Consider the following 8,499-nt stretch of genomic DNA (forward strand, 5'->3'; position numbering starts at 1 on the left):
CCGTGCTAATGGTCACTTCATGTGCACAAGTCCTGGAGGGCTGTCAATGAAACCTGCCCTCAAAATGTCTTGAGGGAGGTAGTGGCCAAAATATTTCAAAAGGTGGCACACACTTCAGGAAAAGAATGTGATGAGGAAAGCTACACACACAGTTTGAAGAAAAAAGGACATCCCTGAAAGCTCAATTTCAAGGCTTTATGAGACGCAGGCAAATCCAACCACAGAGGTATCGGCTCACACCAGTCAGAAGAACCATCAGCAACAAAACTACCAACAATTCATGCTGAAGGGGTTGTGGAGAAGTGCATACCCTCTAGGTTAAGTGGGACTTTGCCGCCAGCCGCGGCGGGTCTTCAAAAGTGTAACAACAACCGACGAGAGGGGGTAGGGAACTGAACGCACCAAGGTATGGGATCAGAAGGGCACAAGCAACTGACGGTCGCAAGGCAAGTTTAATAACAAAGCACAGCCATATATATACCCCTAAAGCAGGGAATTTGCTTCGTCACGCCTTATCGTCATCAGCTGGTTGGTTGGCTTCTCGGCTTAGTCACACCTTATCAGCATCAGCTGGCTGGTTGGCTGCTCGGCTTCTCCCTCAAAGGCACCAATTTCCCCTCCAGGGTTGCTTTTCCTAGCTTTAGGGAACAACCAGGGACTCCCAGTAACTGAGCAGGTCCCTGGAGCGATTTGGCCAAAGACCATCTCCTTTTGTATGTTCATACCATAAAGTCCAGGATGCATACCAAGGAGAGTACAGTCGGGCCCTGAGGCTTATGAGGGTCTTAGTGGCCCCTTCCTCAGAGGGCAATGCTCGCCACAGGACTTCACCTGGTAAGAGGCACTAATGGGAACAGAATGGAGGTGCCTTTACAAGGTAAACACTGAGTTACGATATGATCCAGCAGGCCCACTCGTGGGCCTATAACCGAAGAAAGAAGACAGAAGTGGAAAGACACAGGCAGGCAAATCTGCATTGCCGGAGTATTACAATAGCCAGGACATGGAAGCAAGCAGAAAGTCCATCAACAGGTGAGTGGACAAAGAAGAACAGGGACCTGTACAGATGGAATGTTAGCCAAGGAACAAAAGGAAACAATGCCATCAACAGCACCATCGGTGAGGCTAGAGTTCATCACGCACCTTGCAGTAAGTCACAGAGCGAAAGAGACATATCCTACGATATCACTTATAGGTGTTCCCTAAAAATTGATACCACTGAAGATATTTCCACAGAGAAAGGCAATCACAGATGCAATAAACAGATTTATGGTTCACCCATGGACAGGTGTGAGAATTGTGTACATTAGGAAATTGGGTTTAAGAGAGAGATACCAACACAGGGGAAATACAAAATCACCAAAGGCCTACGGAATACCAAGAGAAGAGTACTCAACATTGTGTCATAAGCTACATGGGAAAAGGATCCAAAGAAGACTAGATACATGTTTATGTGTAAAAGAGCCACCTCTTTCACACCTACAACAAGCAAAACATTGTAATCAAACTTGCTGTGAGAAAAAATAAACATTGAATTAAAAAACGAACAAGTCAGTCGTGAGACACAAACTTAAGGGGCTTTTTCCTGGCACAGTCCATTCTAATTGACAACGGAGAATACGACTTCCACGGAGGCTCTGTTGCCCGAGTAACCAGGTTTGGTAAAGGAGACCTGCTGCCGCCTTGTGGCCGTTTCTCAAAACAGCAGCTTTAAACCCAGTGCTAATGGTCACTTGATATCCAAAATCATTGCAGGCCTATAAATGACACCTGCCCTCAAAAACAATTCTTGGGTCGTCCATCGAGGAAAAAAAACTCAAAAGACGTGCACATTTCAAAACGACAATTTCAAGAGGCATATGTTGCGCACATTTTGTCTTCTCTTGCTTTCTTTCTCTTGTGATAAATAAAAGGGCATGGAAAAATGCTCAACATCAGGAATTAATTAAAGCCATGCAGATCCAGTCGACAAAAACGTTCACCCACAGTCGTCAGAATGATCATCAGCCACAGAGTCTACAAAGAATAAACGCTCAAGGTGTTTTAGAGAACTCTGTGCCCTCTAGCTGCCGCTGGGACGTAACCTGGGAACAGCTAGTAGTGAGAACACCGTGGAGGTGCGTTGAAAGGTAAAAATTGAGCTAACATGTAATCGGGTAGGCCCACTGAAGGGCCTGTCTCCCGAGTAGACCAAAATCAAAAAGACACAGGCTGGCCATCCTGCACTGCAGCAGCATGTACCATCGCCAAGACTTGGAAGAAACCCAAATGTCCATCAACAGAACAATGCACCAAGAAGAAGGGGCCCATGTGCACAATGGAATATGAGCCACGGAAAAGCATGCAACAGTGCCGCTGGCACCACCGTAGAAGGATCTAGAGATACCCACCCAAAAGGAAGTACGAAAGAAACCCAAATATAAATATCCTATGACATCACTTATAGTTGTTACTTCAACATTGATACCCATGAAGTCATTTCCAAGAGAAGGCCGTGCATAGATCCAGAAAACCAACTATGCTTAACCAAGTGGAAAGGTGTAAGGAATGTATGAATTTGGATATGGCGGTTTACAGACATGTACTGATACATATGAAATATATAATCACAAAATACCTAAGGAATACCAAGAGAGGTCGACTCAACACTCTGTAATAACCTACACGGGAAAGGATCCAAAGATGAATAGATCGATACATACATGTGATGAACCAGATGCTGTACACCTAGAACACACACCACATTTTTATCCAATTGTCTGTGATACTAGATAACAATTAAATTTTTAAAAACATACCAGAAGTAAGGAGATATAAGCTCTTGGGGCTTTGCCCTGGCACACTGCACTCTCATTTGCAGCCTAGGAACACAATTTCCAGGAAGCCTCTGTTGCAGGAAAACCCAGAGTTGGAAATGGAGAAATGCTGCCGCCTTGTGGCCGTTTCCCGCAAGAGCGGCTTCAAACGCATAGCTATGGGTCACTTAACATTCACAAGGACTCAGGCCTCTAAAAGACACCTGCCCTCAAAAAAAAAAAAATGTCCTGAACTCGGCAGTGGTGAAAAAAATTCAAAGCAGGCAAATGTGTCAAAGAGATAGTATGAAGAGGTAAGTTTTCCTCACTCTTTATCAAAAAAAGGAAAATGGAGAAAAGCTCAACATCAGGAATCATCAGACTCCTCTAACCTACGAAAAGCTTTCAGCTCCCCCAAGTTAACTACCGTCAGCCAAAAGACTACAAACAATAAATGCTGAAGGGGTTTTAGAGAACTCTGTTCCCTCTGTCTGCGGAGGACATGTCTAGTTGTAACAGCCAATAATGAGAACAGAAAGGAGCTGCGTTTTCAATTAAAAATTGAGCCACCCTTCCATCCAGAACACCCACAGCTGAGCCTCTCACCTGAGAAGACAGGCTGCAAGAGCTGCACTCCACGAGTTTTCACAGTAGCCAAGACACCGAAGCAACCCAAATGTCCATCAACAGACGAATGGATAAGAAGAGCTGGTCCGTGGACGCAGTGGACTATTCGCCATGGAAAACAAGGAAACACTGCTCTTTGAGGCACCCGAGATGAGCCTAGAGATCATCACAGAACATGAGTTAAGTCGGAAAGCAAAAGACATACCGTATGACATCACGTATAGGCGTTATCTAACAGCTGACAGAAATGAACATATTTCCACAAAGAAAGACACTCACACACTTAGAAAACAAACTAAGCTTATGTAAAATGAAAGGTGGGGGGAATGGATAAATTAAGATTAGTGTCACCATATGTGTACAAATACATATTAAATATATATATCAAACAGACCGACCATATAGCAAGGGAGGTCACCAGAGCACTCTGCAATAATTTACATGGGAAGAGGATCTGTACAAGAATATATATATACATATACATATATATATATATATATATATATATATATAACGTACAAATGAACCAGATTCTGTACATCTAGGACCAACAATATTCTAATCATTACCCCGATTTAAAAAAATTAAAAGAGCGAACAAGAAGTAATGTGACATAAACTTCTGGGGTTTTTTCCTGGCACATTCCATTCTAATGGACAACCTGGGAACAGGACTTCCAGAAGGGCTCTGCTGCCCTAGTAACCACATGTGGGAATGTAGCAATGCTGACGCCTTGTGGCCGTTTCCCACAGCAGCAGCTTTAAAGTCAGTGCTAATGGTCACTCAATATTCACACACATTGCAGGCTTGTAAATGACACCTGCCCTCCAAAAAAAATCCTGGGGTCGAAAATCGACCAAAAAAGTCAAAAGAGGGCAACCTTCCAAGAAGACAATTTCAAGAGGTTTATTGTACTCACGGTTTTTTTTCTGTTTTTGTTAAACAGAATTAAAAAAGGCGCGGAAAAATGCTGAACCTTAGGAATTATTAGACACGAAAATACACGTTACAGAAACCTATCATGTCACACCACTCAGCATGGCCATCAGCGAAACTTCTGCAAACAAGAAATGCTGAAGGGGTGGTGAAGAAATGCGTACCCTCGGTTCTAAGTGGGTCGTGGTAAGAGCCCCTAAGGAAAACACAGTGGAGTTGCCTGGACAGGGTCAACATTGAGCGACCGTTCAATCAAGCACACCCACTGCTGGGTCTATCGCCTGAGAGGATGAGAATCAAAAAAGACACGGGCTGGCAATCCTGCAATCCAGCAATGTTTACCGTAGCCAACACTTGGAAGCAATGAAAATGGCCAGCCACAGAGGAATGCAGAAAGGAGAAGTGGTCCATGGACACAGTGGAAGAGTGCTCCAGTGAAAAGGAGAAATTCCATTTTAAAAACAGATATAAGTAAGGAGACATCAGCCTTGGGGGGTTTCTCCAGACACATTCCACCGTCATTGATAACCGAGGAACACCACTGGCAGGAAGGTCTGCTTCACTAGTTACCAGAGTGGGAAACGCAGAAATGCTGCAGCCCCCTGGCCGTTACCTGCAACGGCAGCTTGAAAACCCGTGCTAATGGTCACTTCATGTGCACAAGTCCTGGAGGGCTGTCAATGAAACCTGCCCTCAAAATGTCTTGAGGGAGGTAGTGGCCAAAATATTTCAAAAGGTGGCACACACTTCAGGAAAAGAATGTGATGAGGAAAGCTACACACACAGTTTGAAGAAAAAAGGACATCCCTGAAAGCTCAATTTCAAGGCTTTATGAGACGCAGGCAAATCCAACCACAGAGGTATCGGCTCACACCAGTCAGAAGAACCATCAGCAACAAAACTACCAACAATTCATGCTGAAGGGGTTGTGGAGAAGTGCATACCCTCTAGGTTAAGTGGGACTTTGCCGCCAGCCGCGGCGGGTCTTCAAAAGTGTAACAACAACCGACGAGAGGGGGTAGGGAACTGAACGCACCAAGGTATGGGATCAGAAGGGCACAAGCAACTGACGGTCGCAAGGCAAGTTTAATAACAAAGCACAGCCATATATATACCCCTAAAGCAGGGAATTTGCTTCGTCACGCCTTATCGGCATCAGCTGGTTGGTTGGCTTCTCGGCTTAGTCACACCTTATCAGCATCAGCTGGCTGGTTGGCTGCTCGGCTTCTCCCTCAAAGGCACCAATTTCCCCTCCAGGGTTGCTTTTCCTAGCTTTAGGGAACAACCAGGGACTCCCAGTAACTGAGCAGGTCCCTGGAGCGATTTGGCCAAAGACCATCTCCTTTTGTATGTTCATACCATAAAGTCCAGGATGCATACCAAGGAGAGTACAGTCGGGCCCTGAGGCTTATGAGGGTCTTAGTGGCCCCTTCCTCAGAGGGCAATGCTCGCCACAGGACTTCACCTGGTAAGAGGCACTAATGGGAACAGAATGGAGGTGCCTTTACAAGGTAAACACTGAGTTACGATATGATCCAGCAGGCCCACTCGTGGGCCTATAACCGAAGAAAGAAGACAGAAGTGGAAAGACACAGGCAGGCAAATCTGCATTGCCGGAGTATTACAATAGCCAGGACATGGAAGCAAGCAGAAAGTCCATCAACAGGTGAGTGGACAAAGAAGAACAGGGACCTGTACAGATGGAATGTTAGCCAAGGAACAAAAGGAAACAATGCCATCAACAGCACCATCGGTGAGGCTAGAGTTCATCACGCACCTTGCAGTAAGTCACAGAGCGAAAGAGACATATCCTACGATATCACTTATAGGTGTTCCCTAAAAATTGATACCACTGAAGATATTTCCACAGAGAAAGGCAATCACAGAAGCAATAAACAGATTTATGGTTCACCCATGGACAGGTGTGAGAATTGTGTACATTAGGAAATTGGGTTTAAGAGAGAGATACCAACACAGGGGAAATACAAAATCACCAAAGGCCTACGGAATACCAAGAGAAGAGTACTCAACATTGTGTCATAAGCTACATGGGAAAAGGATCCAAAGAAGACTAGATACATGTTTATGTGTAAAAGAGCCACCTCTTTCACACCTACAACAAGCAAAACATTGTAATCAAACTTGCTGTGAGAAAAAATAAACATTGAATTAAAAAACGAACAAGTCAGTCGTGAGACACAAACTTAAGGGGCTTTTTCCTGGCACAGTCCATTCTAATTGACAACGGAGAATACGACTTCCACGGAGGCTCTGTTGCCCGAGTAACCAGGTTTGGTAAAGGAGACCTGCTGCCGCCTTGTGGCCGTTTCTCAAAGCAGCAGCTTTAAACCCAGTGCTAATGGTCACTTGATATCCAAAATCATTGCAGGCCTATAAATGACACCTGCCCTCAAAAACAATTCTTGGGTCGTCCATCGAGGAAAAAAACCTCAAAAGACGTGCACATTTCAAAACGACAATTTCAAGAGGCATATGTTGCGCACATTTTGTCTTCTCTTGCTTTCTTTCTCTTGTGATAAATAAAAGGGCATGGAAAAATGCTCAACATCAGGAATTAATTAAAGCCATGCAGATCCAGTCGACAAAAACGTTCACCCACAGTCGTCAGAATGATCATCAGCCACAGAGTCTACAAAGAATAAACGCTCAAGGTGTTTTAGAGAACTCTGTGCCCTCTAGCTGCCGCTGGGACGTAACCTGGGAACAGCTAGTAGTGAGAACACCGTGGAGGTGCGTTGAAAGGTAAAAATTGAGCTAACATGTAATCGGGTAGGCCCACTGAAGGGCCTATCTCCCGAGTAGACCAAAATCAAAAAGACACAGGCTGGCCATCCTGCACTGCAGCAGCATGTACCATCGCCAAGACTTGGAAGAAACCCAAATGTCCATCAACAGAACAATGCACCAAGAAGAAGGGGCCCATGTGCACAATGGAATATGAGCCACGGAAAAGCATGCAACAGTGCCGCTGGCACCACCGTAGAAGGATCTAGAGATACCCACCCAAAAGGAAGTACGAAAGAAACCCAAATATAAATATCCTATGACATCACTTATAGTTGTTACTTCAACATTGATACCCATGAAGTCATTTCCAAGAGAAGGCCGTGCATAGATCCAGAAAACCAACTATGCTTAACCAAGTGGAAAGGTGTAAGGAATGTATGAATTTGGATATGGCGGTTTACAGACATGTACTGATACATATGAAATATATAATCACAAAATACCTAAGGAATACCAAGTGAGGTCGACTCAACACTCTGTAATAACCTACACGGGAAAGGATCCAAAGATGAATAGATCGATACATACATGTGATGAACCAGATGCTGTACACCTAGAACACACACCACATTTTTATCCAATTGTCTGTGATACTAGATAACAATTAAATTTTTAAAAACACACCAGAAGTAAGGAGATATAAGCTCTTGGGGCTTTGCCCTGGCACACTGCACTCTCATTTGCAGCCTAGGAACACAATTTCCAGGAAGCCTCTGTTGCAGGAAAACCCAGAGTTGGAAATGGAGAAATGCTGCCGCCTTGTGGCCGTTTCCCGCAAGAGCGGCTTCAAACGCATAGCTATGGGTCACTTAACATTCACAAGGACTCAGGCCTCTAAAAGACACCTGCCCTCAAAAAAAAAAAAATGTCCTGACCTCGGCAGTGGTGAAAAAAATTCAAAGCAGGCAAATGTGTCAAAGAGATAGTATGAAGAGGTAAGTTTTCCTCACTCTTTATCAAAAAAAGGAAAATGGAGAAAAGCTCAACATCAGGAATCATCAGACTCCTCTAACCTACGAAAAGCTTTCAGCTCCCCCAAGTTAACTACCGTCAGCCAAAAGACTACAAACAATAAATGCTGAAGGGGTTTTAGAGAACTCTGTTCCCTCTGTCTGCGGAGGACATGTCTAGTTGTAACAGCCAATAATGAGAACAGAAAGGAGCTGCGTTTTCAATTAAAAATTGAGCCACCCTTCCATCCAGAACACCCACAGCTGAGCCTCTCACCTGAGAAGACAGGCTGCAAGAGCTGCACTCCACGAGTTTTCACAGTAGCCAAGACACCGAAGCAACCCAAATGTCCATCAACAGACGAATGGATAAGAAGAGCTGG

This window comes from Kogia breviceps, chromosome 4 (assembly GCF_026419965.1).
Source record: "Kogia breviceps isolate mKogBre1 chromosome 4, mKogBre1 haplotype 1, whole genome shotgun sequence".
Lineage (NCBI taxonomy): Eukaryota > Metazoa > Chordata > Mammalia > Artiodactyla > Physeteridae > Kogia > Kogia breviceps.